This window comes from Bubalus bubalis, chromosome 4, assembly GCF_019923935.1.
Source record: "Bubalus bubalis isolate 160015118507 breed Murrah chromosome 4, NDDB_SH_1, whole genome shotgun sequence".
NCBI classification, from domain to species: Eukaryota; Metazoa; Chordata; class Mammalia; order Artiodactyla; family Bovidae; genus Bubalus; species Bubalus bubalis.
Window position 1 is genome coordinate 40909013 of NC_059160.1, and position 21047 is coordinate 40930059.

Genomic DNA, 21047 nt, shown 5'->3' on the forward strand with positions numbered 1-21047 from the left:
AAGGTCCGATGCTGTAAAGAGCAATACTGCATAGGAACCTGGATGTTAGGTCCATGAATCAAGGCAAATGGGAAGTGGTCAAACAGGAGATGACAAGAGTGAACATTGACATTCTAAGAATCAGAGAACTAAAATGGACTGGAATGGGTGAATTTAACTCAGATGACCATTATATCTACCACTGTGGGCAGGAATCCCTTAGAAGAAATGGAGTAGCCATCATAGTCAACAAAAGAGTCCAAAATGCAGTACTTGGATGCAATCTCAAAAACGACAGAAAGATCTCTGTTCATTTCCAAGGCAACCATTCAATATCATAGTAATCCAAGTCTATGCCCTGACTAGTAACACTGAAGAAGCTGAAGTTGAACAGTTCTATGAAGACCTACAAGACCTTCGAGAACTAACACCCAAAAAAGATGTCCTTTTCATTATAGGGGACTGGAATGCAAAAGTAGGAAGTCAAGAAACACCTGGAGTAGCAGGTAAATTTGGCCTTGGAGTACAGAATAAATCAGGGTAAAGGTTAATAGGGTTCTGCCAAGAGAACACACTGGTCATAGCAAACACCCTCTTCCAACAACACAAGAAAAGACTCTACACATGGACATCACCAGATGGTCGACACCAAAATCAGATTGATTATATTCTTTGCAGCCAAGATGGAGAAGCTCTATACAGTCAGCAAAAGCAAGACCTGGAGCTGAGTGTGGCTCAGATTATCAGTTCATTTTTGCCAAATTCAGACTGAAATTGAAGAAAGTAGAGAAAACCACTAGATCATTCAGGTATGACCTAAATCAAATCCCTATGACCATACAGAGAAAGTGAGAAATAGATTTAAGGGACTAGATCTGATAGACAGAGTGCCTGATAAACTATGGACAGAGGTTCGTGACATTGTACAGGAAACAGGAATCAAGACCATCGCCAAGAAAAAGAAATGCAATAATGCAAAATGGCTGTCTGAGGAGGCCTTACAAATAGCTGTGAAAAGAAGGGAAGCAAAAAGCAAAGGGGAAAAGAAAGATATACTCATTTGAATGCAGAGTTCCGAAGAATAGCAAGGAGAGATAAGAAAGCCTTCCTCAGTGATCAATGCAAAGAAATAGAGGAAAACAATAGAATGGGAAAGACTAGACATCTCTTCAAGAAAATTAGAGATACCAAGGGAACATTTCATGCAAAGATGGGCTCAATAAAGGACAGAAATGGTACGGACCTAACAGAACCGAAAGATTTTAAGAAGAGGTGGCAAGAATACACAGAAGAACTGTACAAAAAAGATCTTCACGACGAAGATAATCACAATGGTGTGTTCACTCACCTAGAGCCAGACATCCTGGAATACAAAGTCAAGTGGGCCTTAGGAAGCATCACTACAAACAAAGCGAGTGGAGGTGATGGAATTCCAGTTGAGCTATTTCAAATCCTGAAAGATGATGCTAGGAAAGTGCTGCACTCAATATGCCAGCAAATCTGGAAAACTCAGCAGTGGCCACAGCACTGGAAAAGATCAGTTTTCATCCCAATCCCAAAGAAAGGCAATGCCAAAGAATGCTCAAACTACCACACAATTGCACTCATCTAACACGCTAGTAAAGTAATGCTCAAAATTCTCCAAGCCAGGTTTCAGCAATACATGAACCATGAACTTCCAGATGTTCAAGCTGGATTTTAAAAAGGCAGAGGAACCAGAGATCAGATTGCCAACATCTGCTGGATTATCAAAATAGCAAGAGAGTTCCAGAAAAACATCTATTTCTGCTTTATTGACTATGCCAAAGCCTTTGACTGTGTGGATCACCACCAACTGTGGAAAATTCTGAAAGAGATGGGAATACCAGACCACCTGACCTGCCTCTTGAGAAACCTGTATGCAGGTCAGGAAGCAACAGTTAGAACTGGACATGGAACAACAGACTAATTCCAAATAGGAAAAGGAGCACGTCAAAGTTGTATATTGTCACCCTGCTTATTTAACTTATATGCAGAGTACATCATGAGAAATGCTGGGCTGGAGGAAGCACAAGCTGGAATCAAGATTGCCGGGAGAAATAGCAATAATCTCAGATATGCAGATGACACCACCCTTATGGCAGAAAGCAAAGAACTAAAGAGCCTCTTGATGAAAGTGAAAGAGGAGAGTGAAAAAGTTGGCTTAAAACTCAACATTCAGAAAACTAAGATCACGGCATCCAGTCCCATCACTTCATGGCAAATAGGTGGGGAAACAGTGGCTGACTTTATTTTTCTGGGCTCCAAAATCACTGTGGATGGTGATTGCAGCCATGAAATTAAAAGACGCTTGCTCCTTGGAAGGAAAGTTATGACCAACCTAGACAGCATGTTAAAAAGTAGAGACATTGCTTTGTCAACATAGGTCCATCTAGTCAAGGCTATGGTTTTTCCAGTGGTCATGTATGGATGTAAGAGTTGGACTATAAAGAAAGCTGAGTGCAGATGAATTGATGCTTTTGAACTGTGGTGTTGAAGAAGACTCTTGAGAGTCGCTTGGACTGCAAGGAGATCCAACCAGTTCATCCTAAAGGAGATCAGTGCTGGGTGTTCATTGGAAGGACTGATGTTGAAGCTGAAACTCCAATACTTCAAGACCCTGATGCTGGGAAAGATTGAAGGCAGAAGGAGAAGGGGATGATAGAGGATGAGATGGTTGGATGGATCGCCGACTCAATGGACATAGGTTTGGGTGGACTCTGGAAGTTGGTGTTGGACAGGGAGGCCTGGCGTGCTGCAGTTCATGGGGTCACAAATAATCAGACACGACTGAGCGACTGAACTGTACTGCTGAAGAACCATCGACAGGAGGATATTGAAACTTACCAAAAAAGATAACCCATGTCCAAGGACAAAGGAGAAGCTGCAATGAGATGGCAGGTGGAGCGCAATCACATAAAATCAAATGCTATACCTGCCAGGTTGGTGACCCAAACTGAGAACAATTATACCAAGGAAGTTCTCCCACAGTTGCAAAGTCTCTAGACCCCACATCAGATTACCAAACCTGGGGATCCAGATAAGGGACTGGGAATCCCAAGGGAATCTTATTTTGAAGGTCAGTGGAATTTGATTACAGAATTTCCACAGGACTGGAGGAAACAGAGACTATTGGAGGGCATAAACAAAACCTTGCATGCACCAGGCCCCAGGAGAAAGGAGCAGTGACCCCAGAGGACACTGAGCCAGAACTCCCTGTGAGTGTTTGAGGGTCTCCTGCTGAGGTGTGGGTTGGCAGTGGCCTGCCATGGGGACAAGGGCACTAGCAGCAGCAGCCCTGAGAGGCACGTGTTGGCATAAGTCTTCTTGGAGGTCACCATTAGCCCTACCATAGAGAATGCAGACTTCAGGATTGGGTGACCACCGGCCAAACAACTAGCAGGGAGGGAGCACAGCCCCACCTATTAGCAGACAATTGGGTTAAAGGTTTACTGAGCACAGCCCTGCCCACTAGAGCAAGATTCAGTTTTCCCCAAAGTCAGTCCCTTCCATCAGGAAGTTTGCACAAGCTTCTTATCCTCATCCATCAGAGGGCAGACAGAGGAAACATTCCCACAGCCTCCAGAATTACACAGCCTCCAGAATGAAAACCACAATCACAGAAAGCTAACTAAAATAATTACATGGATCACAGCCTTGTGTCGCTCAATAAAACTATGAGCCATGTCATGCAGGGACACCCAAGATGGATGGGGCATGGTGGAGAGTTCTGACAAAATGTAGTCCATACAAAATGTAGTCCATAGAAGTAGGGGATGGAAAACCACTCCAGTATTCTTGCCTTGAGAAGACCATGAACAGTATGAAAAGGCAAAATGAAATGACATTGAAAGATGAGTGCCCCAGGTCACTAGGTGTCCAATAAGCTACTGGGGAAGAGTGGAGAATTCACTCAAGAAAGAATGAAGAGGCTGGGCCAAAGCAGGAACAACCCACAGTTGTGGTTGTATCTGATGGTGAGAGTAAAGTCCAATGCTGTGAAAAACAATATTGCAAAGGAACCTGGAATGCTAGATCCATAAGTCAAGGTAAATTGAAAGTGATCAAGCAGGAGATGGCAAGAGAACATCGACATTTTAGGAATCAGTCGATTCCTAAATGGATGGGAATGGGCGAATTTAATTAGATAACCATTATATCTACTGCTATTGGCAAGAATCCCTTACAAGAAATGGAGTAGCCCTCATAGTCAACAAAAGAGTCTGAAATGCAGTACTTGGGTGAAATCTCAAAAACAACAGAATGATCTCGGTTCGTTTCCAAGGAAAACCATTCAATATCACAGTAATCCAAGCCTATACCCCAAACACTAATGTCAAAGAAGCTGAAGTTGAATGGTTCTATGAAAACCTATAATACCTTCCAGAAATAACACCAAAATAAGATATCTTTTTCATCACAGGGGACTGGAATGCAAAAGTAGGAAGTCAAGAGATACCTCAAGTAACAGACAAGTTTGGCCTTAGAGTACAAAATGAAGCAAGGCAAAGGCTAACAGAGTTTTGCCAAGAGAACGCACTGGTCATAGCAAACATCCTCTTCCAACAACACAAAAGACAACGTTACACATGGACATCACCAGATGGTCAACACCGAAATCAGATTGATTCTATTCTTTGCAGCCAAAGATGGAGAAGCTCTATACAGTCAGCAAAAACAAGACCTGGAGCTGATTGTGGCTCAGATTATCAGTTCATTTTTCCAAATTCAGACTTAAATTGAAGAAAGTAGGGAAAACCTTAATCAAATGGCTTATGATTATACAGTGGAGGTGAAGAATAGATTCAACTGATGAGATCCAGTAAACAGAGTGCCTGAAGAACTATGGACAAAGGGTTCATAACACGGTATAGGAGGAAGTGACCAAAACCATTCCCAAGAAAAAGAAATTCAAGAAGGAAAAGTGGTTGTCTGAGGAGGCCTTACAAATAGCTGAGGACAGAAGTGAAAGGCAAAGGAAAAAGGATAAGATAGACCCAACTGAAGGCAAAGTTCCAGAGAACAGCAAGGAGAGATAAGAAAGCCTTCTTCAATGAACAATGCAAACAAACAGAGGAAAATAATAGAATGGGAAAGACTAGAGATCTATTCAAGAAAATTGGTGATACCAAGGGAATATTTCATGCAAAGATGGGCTCAATAAAGGGCAGAAATTGTATGGACCTAACAGAAGCAGAAGAGATTAAGAAGAGGTGGCAAGAATACCCAAAAAATCATATAAAAAAGATCTTAATGACCCAGATAATGACGACGGTGTGGCCATTCACCTAGAGCCAGACATTCTGGAGGGTGAAGTCAAGTGGGCCTTGGGAAGCATTACTATGAAAAAGCTGGTAGAAGTGATAGAATTCCAGCTAAGCTATTTAAGATCCTAAAAGATGATGATGTTAAAGTGTTGTACTCAATATGTCAGCAAATTTGGAAAACTTAGCAGTGGCCACAGGACTGGAAAAGGTCAGTTTTCATTCTAATTCCAAAGAAAGGAAATGTGAAAGAATGTTCAAAATATGGTACAATTGCATTCGCTTCACATGCTAGCAGGATAATGCTCAAAATTCTTCAAACTAGGCTTTAGCAGTATGCAAACTGAGGACCTCAGATGAACAAGCTGTCTTTAGAAAAGGCAGAGGAACCAGAGATCAAATTGCCAACAACCACTAGATCTTAGAAAAAACAAGGGAATTCCAGAAAAATGTCTATTTCTGCTTCATAGACTATGCTGCAGCCTTTGACTGTGTGAACCACAACAAACTGTGGAAAATTCTTCAAGAGATGGGAATACCAGATCACTTTACCTGCCTCCTGAGAAACCTGTATGCAAGTCAAGAAGCAACAACAGTTAGAATAGCAGAAGAAACAACGAAAATTGGGAAAGGACTACATCAAGGTTGTATATTGTAACCCTGATTATTTAACTTAACCACGGAGTACACCATGTGAAATGCCAGGCTAGCTGAATCACAAGCTGGAATTAAGATTGCTGGGAGAAATATCAACGACCTCAGATATGCAGATGATACCACTGTTATGGCAGAAAGCTAAAAGTAACTAAAGAGACTTTTGAGGAGAGTGAAAGAGGATAGTGAAAATGCTGGCTCAAAATTCAACATTCAAAAAACTAAATCATGGCATTCAGTCCCATCATTTCATGGCAAATAACTGGGGGAAAAGTGGAAACAGTGACAAATTTTCTTAGGCTCCGCAATCACTGTGGATGGTGGGTGAATGCAGCCATGAAATTAAAAGATGCTTGGTCCTTGAAAGGAAAGCTATGACAAGCCTAGACAGTGTATTAAAAAGCATAGACATCACTTGCTGACAAAGGTCTATATAGTCAAAGCTATGGTTTTTCCAATAGTCATGTACGAATGTGAGAGTTGGACCATAAAAAAGGCTGAGCACCGATGAATTGATGCCTTTGAATTGTGGTACTAGAGAAGACTGTTGAGAGTTCCATGGTTTCAAGGAAATCAAATCAATTAACCCTAAAGGAAATCAACCCTGAATATTCATTGGAAAGACTGATGCTGAAGTTGAAGCTCCAATTCTTTGGCCACCATCTGAAGAACTGACTCACTGGAAAAGACCATGATGCTGGGAAAGACTGAGAGCTGGAGGAGAGGAGGGCCACAGAGGACAAAATGATTGGATGGCATCACTCACTCAGTGGACATAAGTTTGCACAAACTCTGGGAGATAGAAGGACAGGGAAGCATGGTGTGCTGTAGTCCATGGGGTCACAAAGAGTCAGACATGACTTCACAACTGAACAACAACAATCTTCAGTTCCAGGGTCCACTTGTTCCTATTTCTTTGAGGTCAATTCTCGGAATTGTGATAGTTCGTGTCTTAGGTACAGTCTGGTGATCATGTAATTAATGTTCCACCTGGGGTTTCTGTATCTATAAGACAGTTCACAGGATATGGCTCAGAATATTATCTATAGCCCTTGAGAAGGAATTAATGGTCCTTTGCTATGCTTAATGACTACATTATTATTATTTGGTCCCCTTTTTCTATTTTCTTTTGTTTCAGCATTTCTCATCTCTCTGATTAAACTTATTATTTGGCCAAAGGTTTCCACAGACAAAAGGCAGAGAGGAAAGGACCTTAGGGTCCTGCTCTGTTTCAAAGTCAGATAAAAATGGTGAATGTTTCAACTCTTCTTTCTGCCAAATAAATTGGGTCCTGATTCCATTCACTGCTTAGTTCTTTCCCCCTTCTTCCTCTGAACAGGATTGAGAATATTCAGTCTCTTGGAAGCAGAATTAGGAAAAAGAGTTGAGGATAAAGGCTTAGTCTAGTGAAAACAAGAATGAGAGTAAAAAGGAGCCTCCATCCTTAGGGAATCTCACATGTGGAGGTGTGGAGGGCCCAGTGCAGTGCTGGGAGAGATGGGTTTGTGGTGGGTTAGAGAGAATACAAGGCTTTCTTGGTGGGTCGGTGATAAAGAATCTGCTTGCCAAGCAGGAGACGTGGGTTTAATCCCTGGTTCAAGAAGATCCCCTGGAGAAGGGAATGGCAGATCAGATCAGATCAGTTGCTGAGTCGTGTCTGACTCTTTGCGACCCCATGAATCACAGCATGCCAGGCCTCCCTGTTCATCACCAACTCCCAGAGTTCATTGAGACTCATGTCCATCGAGTCAGTGATGCCATCCAGCCATCTCATCCTCTGTTGTCCCCTTCTCCTCCTGCCCCCAATCCCTCCCAGCATCAGAGTCTTTTCCAATGAGTCAACTCTTCGCATGAGGTGGCATGGTTCTATGAAGACTTGCAAGACCTTTTAGAACTAACACCCAAAAAAGATGTCCTTTTCATTATAGGGGACTGGAATGCAAAAGTAGGAAGTCAAGAAACACCTGGAGTAACAGGCAAATTTGGCCTTGGAATACGGAATGAAGCAGGGCAAAGACTAATAGAGTTTTGCCAAGAAAATGCACTGGTCGTAACAAACACCCTCTTCCAACAACACAAGAGAAGACTCTATACATGGACATCACCAGATGGTCAACACCGAAATCAGATTGATTATATTCTTTGCAGCCAAAGATGGAGAAGCTCTATACAGTCAGCAAAAACAAGACCAGGAGCTGACTGTGGCTCAGTCCATGAACTCCTTTTTGCCAAATTCAGACTTAAATTGAAGAAAGTAGGGAAAATCACTAAACCATTCAGGTATGACCTAAATCAAATCCCTTATGATTATACAGTGGAAGTGAGAAATAGATTTAAGGGCCTAGATCTGATACATAGAGTGCCTGATGAACTATGGACTGAGATTCGTGACATTGTACAGGAGACAGGGATCAAGACCATTCCCATAGAAAAGAAATGCAAAAAAGCAAAATGGCTGTATGGGGAGGCCTTACAAATAGCTGTGAAAAGAAGAGAAGCGAAAAGCAAAGGAGAAAAGGAAAGATATAAACATCTGAATGCAGAGTTCCAAAGAAAAGCAAGAAGAGATAAGAAAGCCTTCTTCAGCAATCAATGCAAAGAAATAGAGGAAAACAACAGAATGGGAAAGACTAGGGATCTCTTCAAGAAAATCAGAGATACCAAAGGAATATTTCATGCAAAGATGAACTCGATAAAGGACAGAAATGGTATGGACCTAACAGAAGCAGAAGATATTAAGAAGAGATGGCAAGAATACACAGGAGAACTGTACAAAAAAGAGCTTCACGACCCAGATAATCATGATGGTGTGATCACTGACCTAGAGCCAGACATACTGGAATGTGAAGTCAAGTGGGCCTTAGAAAGCATCACTACGAACAAAGCTAGTGGAGGTGATGGAATTCCAGTTGAGCTATTCCAAATCCTAAAAGATGATGCTGTGAAAGTGCTGCACTCAAAATGCCAGCAAATTTGGAAAACTCAGCAGTGGCCACAGGACTGGAAGGTCAGTTTTCTTTCCAATCCCAAAGAAAGGCAATGCCAAAGAATGCTCAAACTACTGCACAATTGCACCCATCTCACACGCTAGTAAAGTAAAATTCTCCAAGCCAGGGAATGGCAAGCCACTGCTATATTCTTGCCTGGGAAATCACATGGACAGAGGAGCCTGATGGGCTACAGTCCATGTGGTTGCACAAGAGCCAGACATGACTTATCAACTAAACCACCACCAGAGAGAGTAACGGATGGGCCAGGGAGGGTGAGCGAGAGGGTATTCTGTGGGAGAAGGGTGACAATGACAACTTGAGAGTTGCAGGCTGCTAGAGAACAGGAAACTCAGCAGTGGCCACAGCACTGGAAAAAGTCAGTTTTCATTCCAATCCCAAAGAAAGCCAATGCCAAAGAATGCTCAAACTACCACACAATTGCACTCATCTCACACGCTAGTAAAGTAATGCTCAAAATTCTCCAAGCCAGGCTTCAGCAATACATGAACCATGAACTTCCAGATGTTCAAGCTGGTTTTAGAAAAGGCAGAGGAACCAGAGATCAAATTGCCAACATCCCCTGGATCATGGGAAAAGCAAGAGAGTTCCAGAAAAACATCTATTTCTGCTTTATTGACTATGCCAAAGCCTTTGACTGTGTGGATCACAATAAACTGTGGGAAATTCTGAAAGAGATGGGAATACCACACCACCTGATCTGCCTCTTGAGAAATTTGTATGCAGGTCAGGAAGCAACAGTTAGAACTGGACATGGAACAACAGACTGGTTCCAAATAGGAAAAGGAGTACGTCAAGGCTGTATATTGTCACCCTGCTTATTTAACTTACATGCAGAGTACATCATGAGAAACCCTGGACTGGAAGAAGCACAAGCTGGAATCAAGGTTGCCAGGAGAAATCTCAATAACCTCAGATATGCAGATGACACCACCCTTATGGCAGAAAGTGAAGAGGAACTCAAAAGCCTCTTGATGAAAGTGAAAGTGGAGAGTGAAAAAGTTGGCTTAAAGTTCAACATTCAGAAAACGATGATTATGGCATCTGGTCCCATCACTTCATGGGAAATAGATGGGGAAACAGTGGAAACAGGGTCAGACTTTATTTTTCTGGGCTCCAAAATCACTGCAAATGATGACTTCAGCCATGAAATTAAAAGACGCTTACTCCTTGGAAGGAAAATTATGACCAACCTAGACAGCATATTGAAAAGCAGAGACATTACTTTGCCAACAAAGGTCCATCTAGTCAAGGTTATGGTTTTTCCAGTGGTCATGTATGGATGTGAGAGTTGGACTGTGAAGAAAGCTGAGCGCGGAAGAATTGATGCTTTTGAACTGTGGTGTTGGAGAAGACTCTTGAGAGTCCCTTGGACTGCAAGGAGATCCAACCAGTCCATTCTGAAGGAGATCAGCCCTGGGATTACTTTGGAAGGAATGATGCTAAAGCTGAAAGTCCAGTACTTTGGCCACCTGATGCGAAGAGTTGACTCATTGGAAAAGACTCTGATGCTGGGAGGGATTGGGGGCAGGAGGACAGGGGGATGACAGAGGATGAGATGGCTGGATGGCATCACCGACTGGATGCACATGAGTTTGAGTGAACTCCGGGAGTTGGTGATAGACAGGAAGGCCTGGCGTGCTGCAATTCATGGGGTCACAAAGAGCGACTGAACTGAACTGAGAGAACAGGAGCAGAAAGGGATTTTAGTAAGAGCTGCCTTAGAGTTCTGCATTTGATTTGTTAGTGATTTGAATTTCTCTTTGTTCTGTTCTCCAAACATGGCTCCAGTCCTGAACGAATTACAAGGGTCATGATTTTAGGGTGGTCATACATGGAACAAGCATTTATTAGGCACCTTCTGGTGATCCCTCATCTTACTGTGCAGCTCAGAGGAGGCAAAATATATAAAAGACAATATTGAAGACATTTGGTGAGCTAAGAAATGAAATTTACAATCATTTATAACTTTCAAAAATCTTCATTTGATACTTTAATGTTTGATATGCTCTGATTGTATTGAACCCTTGTAAGAACTCTGTGGGGTAGTCTGGACAGACTGTAATTGAATTATCTGAACTAAATGATCTGACGGTGGCTAATATTGAGCTCAAGAGCAAGAATCTGAACCCAGGGACTCCAAAGTGTGTCCTCTTTGTTCTTTCTGCAACTTTTTGCTCTCTCTGGTCTGGGAAGAAACATGGAATACAGACAGAAACCCTAAAGCAGATACCTAGTTGCTGGTGTACAGAGTGGTTTTCAGGGTTACAAGAAATAAGTCTGGTGACCTTCAGTGACAAGGGTCTCTCACAGAGATTCAGGAGCATGTTAATTTTCACAAGTAATCCTCTTCCTCTTGACTGTTCAGTCCCTCTTGATCCCAAAGACTTGGGTAGAGGGCGGGGCCCATAGAGCACCAGCCCACATCTCAGCAAACATTGGGATACAATTTCCATTTCTGCATGTCTCATGGAATCCATATTTATTAAAAAGGATAAAATTGATCTGTTTTTCACCATTCCCTATGGAGTTCCTCTGTAGAACGTGGTTTTTGCCCAAAACCCCACAAAGGCATCTGGCCTCTCTCATTTTTATCAGAAAAGGACTGTAGGTGTGGGAGGGGGATGAGGCAGACAGACTGTGACTTCAAGGCAGATGATACAGGTAACCCTGCTATTGTGCTGTTTCCTGAAGTAATAAATACACAGGCTTGTGTTTTGTGTTGGGGATGGGAGGGGGGTGTGGCACATGTAAACTTAGCAACCTCATGTGCTTTTACATTTTTGTTCTAAAATCCTTTCAGGTATGACAGGACTTCAGAGCATCTATCTCAATTCCCCCTATTTCTCACCCACTCACCATTTCTCCACTATATTCTCTCAGCTTTGCCACTCAGAGTGTGTTGATCTAGAATTTAGCCAGTAAGTGAGGAGAAACACCCATGCTATTATTTTTTAAATGACCTGAACCCATTTCAAGAGCAGCATTCATATGCAGGCATCACTTATCATAAGGGATTATAAAAGTCCCCCAAATAATCATTTTTTAATATTGATACAAATTATCAGTGGGTTGTATTATTCATTATATAAAGGTTCCTAAAAAAAAATTATGAAACAATCTGGTCTGTGATTCAAAGTCTAAGTGCTTTCAAAACAAAAAATACTTGATTTTTAAATATAAATACATTTTAATATAGTAGACAAATGAAGAGACGTGCCTGTTGTATTCAGAGTAACAATATAACTCCATTCTATAACACTGTCATAAAGAAAGATTATCAGTTCCACAGCTGCACTGTAAGTATATCCATTGTTGTTGTTGGAATTCAGAGGTCTACAAACTATTCCATCATATTTAACTAAACCAAAGCATATACAAAGCAGTTGTTGAATCAATAGAGGATTAAAAAAAGATTGTTGACATTACATCACTTTAATCATAGATCTTAATCCCTATAATAAAGTCAATCATTACAATGTTTGCAAAAAAAAGAATGAGATCACAGCACTGACCTTTTAACCTAGGATGAAACACTCCATCTGGCAAGATCATGTTACAGAAACAGCCTTTGCTGTCTCTCTTGTATCCCATCCCAGCATTCCGTGATAGGCCTTCCCATCTTGTCTGGGTGAGTTCATTAGGAATTATTATGTCTAGACTCAGCAGTCAAAAATTAGTAAGCAGCCATCTATGCTGGGATTTGGAGATTATGGAGAGGATCCCCTTCACAAACAGATCTCCTCTAGCTTCTATTAGTATACCTGATATCAAGCTCTTTAGGTCTTCCTGACATTTTTGTTGCTAAAGAGGCTAGTTGGTTCTTTCTTCAAAGCACAAGACTTGCAGAGCTGACCTTGTCTTCTGATGGATGGTGATGCATACAACACTAGAAATGCAATGAGTTTGGAAAAGATAACAGACTTATGATGAGGTTGATAATCCAGTCACTGATGGCTCTTCTGTTAAAATGTGCATGCGTGCTTAGTCGCTTCAGTCATGTCTGACTCTTTGTGACCCTATGGACTGTAGCCCACCAGGCTCCTCTGTCCGTGGGATTCTCCAAGCAAGAATACTGGAGTGGGTTGCCGTTTCCTTCTCCATGGGATCTTGCAGACCCAGAGATTGAACCTGAGTCTCTTATATCTCCTGCATTGGCAGGCAGGTTCTTTACCACTAGCAGTACCTGGGAAGTTCCTGTTAAAATGAGTAGTAGCTAAATACACAGTATAACATACATAGCAAGACTTTTAAAAATTACATGATACCACTTTAACTGAAGTATATCAATTGAAACAACTTGCTCTTGGTTTACAAATGTAAAATGAAAGTTTTCTGGAAATATCACAAGGCTCTGAAACTGTTTTTTTAATAATTGTACTTATTTATTTACTTTTGGCTGTGCTGGGCCTTCATTGCTGTGTGGGCTTTTCCCTAATTGCAGTGAGTGGGAGCTACTCCCTAGATGCAGTGCCTGGGTTTCTCATTGTGGTGGCCTCTTTTGTGGAGCGTGGGATCTAGGGCATGTTGTCTTCAGTAGTTGCAGCATGTAGGCTCCAGAGCACAGGCTCAGTAGTTGTGGTGCAAAGGCTTAGTTGCTCCATGGCATGCAGGATCTTCCAGGAACAGGGATGGAATCTGTATCTCTTGCAATGGCCCATGGATTTTTCACCACTGAGCCACAGGGAAGTCCCTGAAACTATGTTTTACATCAAAAACCCATTTGTTCACTTCTGTGTGCTTGCTTGTCTAATCAGAGAAAGAAATCACTTTTTTTCTGTCCTACTCATTAGCCCAAAACATCATCTCCACTTGCATCTTCTATTCTGTTTGCAGAATTCCATTGCCTTTTCTCTTTCTTTGCATCTTTGACTTATTTCTCTTAGATTAACTGAAGAATTCACCAAGAAATGATAACAGTTTCATATTTGATGTAGGTCCTGTTAAGGACCTCAACCTGCTCAAAATTCACCTTAGACATGTGACCAGTCTCTTGTAACATCACACTCCAACCCCCTTGAATGTTGTACACTGAAGTGAACAAAATGACAGACACAACATCTGACTGAAACTCTGGGCCACCTTTGTTTTTGTCTTGTCTTTCTTCTGAACATTGTAAATAGATTTTTTAAATACACTAGAAATTTTTTTAACATATATGGGGGCTATTTGGTATAGCTATAGTGTTCATTTAATGAATCTTCCCATGACTTCTCTTGGAAAAACACAGGAGAAAAAAAAAAGCAGAGTTTTAAAAGCCACAAATTCAGTTTTCATGGAACTGGGAAAAACAAAAATCCCACGAAGTCTAAATTGAAATAGAAGTGTTTTTAAAAACAGCTGACCAGAATGCAGAAATGAGAGAGCAAAGGAGTACACAGAGGGATGTAGCAGTAAAAGACCTCAGAAATCACCAGCAAAATATTTCCCCTGAAGGTGAGGACCTCACCCTGAATGAGACCTGTTGTAGACAGGACTGGCTTTGAATAGATATCACGTGCTGGAGAAGAGAGAGAGAAAAAGATGGAAGGTGCCTGTGGGTATCTGGAGTAGCAAATATCAAAAGCATCAGCCAAAATGAAGGATCACATTCCAAGGAGGTACAGCATTGGGTGAAGAAACCAGGGGCATGCAAAAGAAGGCTGAAGACATCATACTGAACCAGGTGAAGTTCAGAGGGGCATACACAGAGGTGCCACTTTTAAAGAGAAAAAGGCAGTGTAGCAGGGCACAGAAAAAGATTTTAAATAGTAATGACTGAGGTTTCCCAAGTGATCCTAGTGGTAAAGAACCCATCTGCCAATGCAGGAGATACAAGAGACACACATTCGGTCCCTGGGTCAGAAAGATCCCCTGAATGAGGGCATGGCAACCCACTTCAGTATTCATGCCTGGAGAATCCCATGGACAGAGAGCCTGGCAGGCTACAGTTCATGGGGTCACAAACAGTCAGACACAACTGAAGCAACTTAGCACACACACACAGTAATGACCAAAAACTTCCCACATTTGATGAAAAACATTAATCCACACAGCCAAGAAGCTCAACAAGCCCTAAGTAGGATAAATTCAAACAGATCCATACCTAGACACATCATATTCAAACTGCCAAGGGACAAAAAGAAGTTTTTCCACATAGCAAGAGAAAAGCAATTCACCATAAAGGACCCTCAGTAAGATTAACAGCTTCATCACAACAATGGAGGCCGGAAGAAAGTGGGATGATATATTCAAAATGCTAAGATAAAAAAAAAAGTCAACTAAAAAGTACATATCTAGTAAAACTATCCAAAATGAAGGTGAAATAAAGACATACCCAGATTTTTAAAAGACAGAGAAACTGTTGCTTGCAGATCTACTTTTACAATAAGTTCTAAAAGACACCCCCCTGGCTGAAAAATAAATAAATAAATAAATTCACATGAAAAAAGCAAAGAACATGGTAAAGATAATTACATAGTCTGTTAGTTTCTTATGGCTTTAGTTAGAAAGTGAAGTCGCTCAGTCGTGTTCGGCTCTTTGCGACCCCATGGACTGTAGCCTATCAGGTTCCTCCATCCAAGGGATTTTCCAGGCAAGAATACTGGAGTGGGTTGCCATTTCCTTCTCCAGGAGATCTTCCCGACCCAGGGATTGAACCCGGGTCTCCTGCATTGTAGGCAGATGTTTTACCATCTGAGCCACCAGGGAAGTCATGGCTTTAGTTAACAGATTACCAAAGACTTAGCAGCCTAAAATGATGCAAAAATACTATCTCATAAGTTTAGAAGTCCAAAACAGATCTCACTGGGCTAAAATCAAGTTGTCAGCTGGTCTACATTCTCTCCTGGTAGTTCTAGGGGAAAATCCACTAAGTTCTCTCATTCAGCTTCTATAAGCTATCTGCATTCCTTGACTTGTGGTTCTCTTCCTACATCTTAAGAGATAGAAATGGTGGGTTGGGTCCTTCTCATATCACTCTGATTTTCTCTTCTGCTTCCCTTTTCCACTTTTAAAAACACTGGGATTATGTTGTATCCACTGGGCTAATGCAGAATAGTCTCCCCTCTCTTAAACTCAGCAGCTGAACAGTCTTAATTCTATCTAGAACCTTAATTTTTCTTTGTTATATAACCTAACATAATCACAGGTTTTGAGGATTAAGACATGAACATCTTTGGGGAGTCATTATTCTGTGTACACACATAGGTAAATGTATAACATAATATAAATGCATTTTTTACTTATTTCTTCTCTTGATTTAAAAGACAACTGTATAAAATAATAATGATATAGCTATATTGATGTACTTCTAACTAACAAAGATATAATCACTATGATAATGGACCTCCCTGGTGGCTCAGCTGGTAAAGAATCTGCCTACAATGCAGGAGACCTGGGTTCAATCCCTGTGTTGGAGTGATCCCCTAAAGAAGGGAAAGGTTACCCACTCCAGTATTTTGGGCTGGAGAATTCCATGGACTGTATAGTCTAAAGGGTCACAAAAAGTTGGACACAACTGAGCGACTTTCACTTCACTTACACTTCATTATAATAGTGTATTATACATGATTAATAATAACGCAATGGAGGAGGAAGGAAAGAGACGTATGTTGAAGCAAAATGTATATATATATATAAAATAGATATTATGGAAAGCACAATAAGAGATAGGCAGGAAAGAAATGAGAAAAGCAAGCAAAATTAAGCCAAAATAGAGAAAAATATCAACAGGATTAGAGATAAAATCATAGATACAGAAGACAAGTAAAGTGTATCTTAGACATACAGAGTCCAAAAGAAGAAAGTCAAAATGGTAGAATAGAATGCATATTTGAAAATATAACTATAGAAAGTATTTCTGGAATACATGATCTAAGCCTACCTATTGAAAAAGCACACTGTATATTAGGAAAACTTAATCCACCTCCAACAAAACAGACATATCTTAGTAAATCCACTGTCTTTAAAGAGTCAGAAAATCATTTGGAAATCCAAGCAAAAAGATGATATCATTTATGAAAAAGAAAAAGAAAATAAGGATGATGGTAGATGTCAGATTACTCAAAAATAACTTTCAATGTCAGAAGGTAGTTTTAACACTTAAACTCAAGGTCAGTATGAACCAGCCAAATTTTACTTCTAATATAAAGTTTCAACCTCAGGGTGTATAAAACTAGTCAGAATTCTTGGCTCAAAGCATATTTTCACTCTTAGTCCATACATGTCATTTATGTATTATACATATATTTATTTGATTTATGATAATTTGTTAATTATTATTAAAATAAGAAATGTTTAAATAATTATCTAAATATCCATGAAACCAACATGAGAACTCAAACAGTAACTTTCATCTACCTTTCTTTCATATCTCATCAATTTGACTTCCCCCACCAGAAGGAATCACCATCCTTAATTTTTTTATTACCCCCTTGGACACACATAGTATTGTCATACATACATGTTCATAAATAAAATTGCTTAGTTTTAGTTGTTTCAACCTTACACAAAGGGCACCATATTGAACGTAATCTTCTGACACTTCATTATGTCACATATTATTACCATATGTCCTTGAATACAAGTTCCCATGAAATGTAAGATACAGTGTTATTTTATATAAGAAAAGATAATATCCTCTAATTAAACAATGACATACCATTAATTGTAATATATATCACAATTTTACAAGTGTTAAAATGACAAGGATGAGAATTAGTAAAATATAGCACATTGCTAAGACTTTGTCTATACTGTTGAATGTGACTATAGATTATTCATTTTGATTGATGTATAAAATTTGAAAAATATACCTTGATTTACTTATCATTTGCTTTTTGGTGGTCATTCAATTTTTTACTGTTATAAAGAATCTTGTTATGAACAGCCCTCTATGTGACTTCTGAAAACCTGTGTATGAGTTGTCCCTGAGTAGACATGAAATTTCTGAGTCATATAGTAGTGAGTGTTTAACTTGATAAGTTGTTGCAAACCTGCTTTCCAGTGGTTGTACCAATTTATACTCTTGCCAGAAACAGAGCTTTTAGTCACATTCATTCCAATGGTTAATACTATCAAATTGCCTTGAACATTCCAGAATTCAGGGAATAATGTTCGTGTATATTCTTCCAAAGGACACTACTAGAGGAAAAACTGTAATCAGCCAAGGGATGACTGAGGAAGCCTCAGTTAAAAGACTTCTCAATGGCAGTAAATATATCTACCAACAGATATAAAATTTAAAAGGGGGGGAAATAGAGTGGCAGAATAAAATATATGTGGTATATGACCTGACAACTTAAAAACAATTTTTTTTAATGGAAAGAGGGAAAGCAGAAAAAAGAATAAACTCATTGATTGCTTCATCTATAATACCAAGAAACCAAGAGGTATTTAAAGTTGAAAATTCAAGTTTTAGAAGTAAAACATATTTGACAGCACAAAAGTCAACACTAAGAAAGATAGCATCATTTACCCGAACTGTGGGATGGAGAGGACGGGATGAAGGGGAAGAAGAGAATACACGCAACTTTAATGCTGCTTATGTTAGGAAAATTTTACATATTATTCTAAAGAAAAAAAGAGAATAAAAGTATTAAATAAAGATATAATTATGTAGCCACTATCAGAAAGAAAGAGGCTGCAAAGAAGAGACTTTTAAAATGTTACACATATCATAGGTCTAAAATTAATCCTACCAATATGTGTAGGTTTAATTTAGCTTATAAAAGAAAAAGATTGATTTTCAGATTGACTCACAGATCTAGGTCACAAACCCAATTCCTAGGCTATAATACAGAATAACAATGAAAACAAAATTATTCAGAAAAGCTAAAAAGATGAACAACAACAAAAAATACCAGAAAAAGCAAAACAAAAAGAAAGTGGCTAGTGTAATAAAATGTTAGAGAAGGTAGAAATCAAGCCAAAAAGCAATAATAAAGGCACTTCACAGCGTCAGAGCATACAAACCAAAATGAAAATGTAACAGCTATGACTACCTCTGTACTAAACAATGTAGCAACAATGTTGATAAAAACAGAAACTTTTGCAAGCACCAAGAGACACAGATGAAAACAGCAGTGGAAGGCTATTTCATTTCTCTCAGCCCACATCAGATCAAACGGACAAAAAATAAAAGGCATATTTCTGCATCTGGATATGACGGAATTCATGGCAGGAAAATGCTCCTACTGAGAACTACAAAACCCAGATAAACTTTTTAAACCTTTAAAATTTTCTAAGGTAACAGAGAGATACAAAAGCAAACAGTACTAGAGGGACTAAAATTCCAGAGACTGACAGAACCTTCTGTAAAGCTGTTGAGAACTGGCAGTTGACTTTTCCAGGAGGTATCTGTCAATTCTGGGCATAGGCTGAAGACTGAGGATCTGAGCTTGGTCCAGACAGGTCTCTTCTGGGAAGACAAAAGAAACTCACAGAGCTTTGTGTGGGCATTCAGGACTGAAATGCCAAAGCTGGAGATCTGAGACCTGGTCTCCGCCATCAAGGCATTTAGCTAATTCCAAAATGTGCATAATGGGAGATTAAAGAACATTTCTGAAAACCAGTGAAAAGCAGGGCAGAAATTCCCATAGTTCTCGGAGCTAAGGAGACCCAGACCTACCAGTCTCTTAACTGAAATCCTGAAGGGCAAGCTCTAGGTACAAGGCACAAAGAGTAGACTGAATCTTACCAGAACTGTAATCTAACCTCAAAACAGCCCAGTCGCTGATAGTATTAAAATGTTTCCCCTTATTCCAAATCTGTTTTCTTAGGGAAATTTTTGAACTTTCTCCATGAAAAGACATCATCATGTGGAGCCTCTTTTATTTTTGGCCTTGCAGGATCTTAGTTCCCTGATCAGGAATGAAATGTGTGCCCCCTGTGGAGTCTTAACCACTGGACCACCAGGAAAGTCCCAAGCCTTTTTTTTTTTTTTTAAGTTTCCAGTATTAAATAAGAATTCCTCAGCACGCAAAGATATGCAAAAAATATGACTAATTATCAAGAGAAACAAATAGAGGAGCTTGGTAAGGAAAGGATCTATACAGAGTTTTCCCTAAGTGCATTTTAGAACTAGGGACAGAGGAAACAGTCAATTTCCCTCATCCCAATCTCCCAGTTGCCATCCTGTAACATACCAATTACCTAGAGTTCTTGCAATTTTAACTTCCCCCTGCCTCAGGTACAAGGCTCACTTTGCCCTTCCGAATTCCTTTCTCTCTACATAGCTTAGCATAAGGTGGGGGGTGGGGGGGAGCGGATTATATTCTTAAAAAGAGATGATAGAGGTTTAGGAACATAAAAACCTAATCAAAAATCACAGTAATGGCCGTCTCCACCAGTTTCTCAGGCAACTACTTTCAAAATTTCATCTTGTTTTTTCTTCTTAAAGAAGCATCTACTTGAATGGGTAAAGAAGATGCGGTACATATATATGATCGACTATTACTCACCCATAAAAAAAGAAGTGAAATTGGATCATTTGTAGCAATGTGGATGAACCTAGAATCATACACAGTGAAGTCAGAAAAAGAAAAACAAATACCATATGTTAATGCATATATGTGGAATCTAGAAAAATGGTACAGATGAATCTATTTGCAGGGCAGGAATTGAAATGAAGATGTAGAACATGGACGTGTGGACACAGGATGGGGAAGGGGAGGGTAGGATGAATTAGGAAATTAGGTTTGACATAAATATACTTCACTACCCTGTGTAAAATAAACAGCTAGTGAGAACCTGCTGCATAGCACAGGTAGCTCAGCTCGGTGCTCTGTGATGACTTAGATGAATGGGATGGAGATGGGGGAAGTCCAAGAGGGAGGGGCCTGGGTTCACTGCTGGGGCTCAGGTTCAATCCCTGGTAGGGGAACTGAGATCCCAAACCATGAGGCATGGCAAAAAAAAAAAAAAAATTCAGTGTGAACCAGACTGAAAAATCATTCCTTCTCTAAAACCCTAGTAGGTATTTAATGAACTTGGCATATAGACTTCCCAGGCTTCCCAATACAAACTAAATTTTCAGACAAGAGTACAGTGAAATGAAAAAGAATCTAAAGAAAAATTAGAAGCCAGAGGGGAAAATAAATGAGAAAGATGAGGCATAAAAGCATGCCAAAAGTAGAGTCAATGA

The 21047-nt window shown here is 40.0% G+C and overlaps 1 long non-coding RNA gene across 1 annotated transcript in view; it reads right to left on the minus strand.

Annotated features, from left to right (window-relative positions):
- Positions 1-20417, minus strand: part of LOC123333213 — a 39293-nt gene extending 18876 nt beyond the window's left edge. The window contains exon 1 of the long non-coding RNA XR_006550418.2: positions 20365-20417. This is a non-coding gene — a long non-coding RNA (uncharacterized LOC123333213). The remainder of the gene's footprint in view (positions 1-20364) is intronic.
- Positions 20418-21047: the final 630 nt, after the last annotated feature.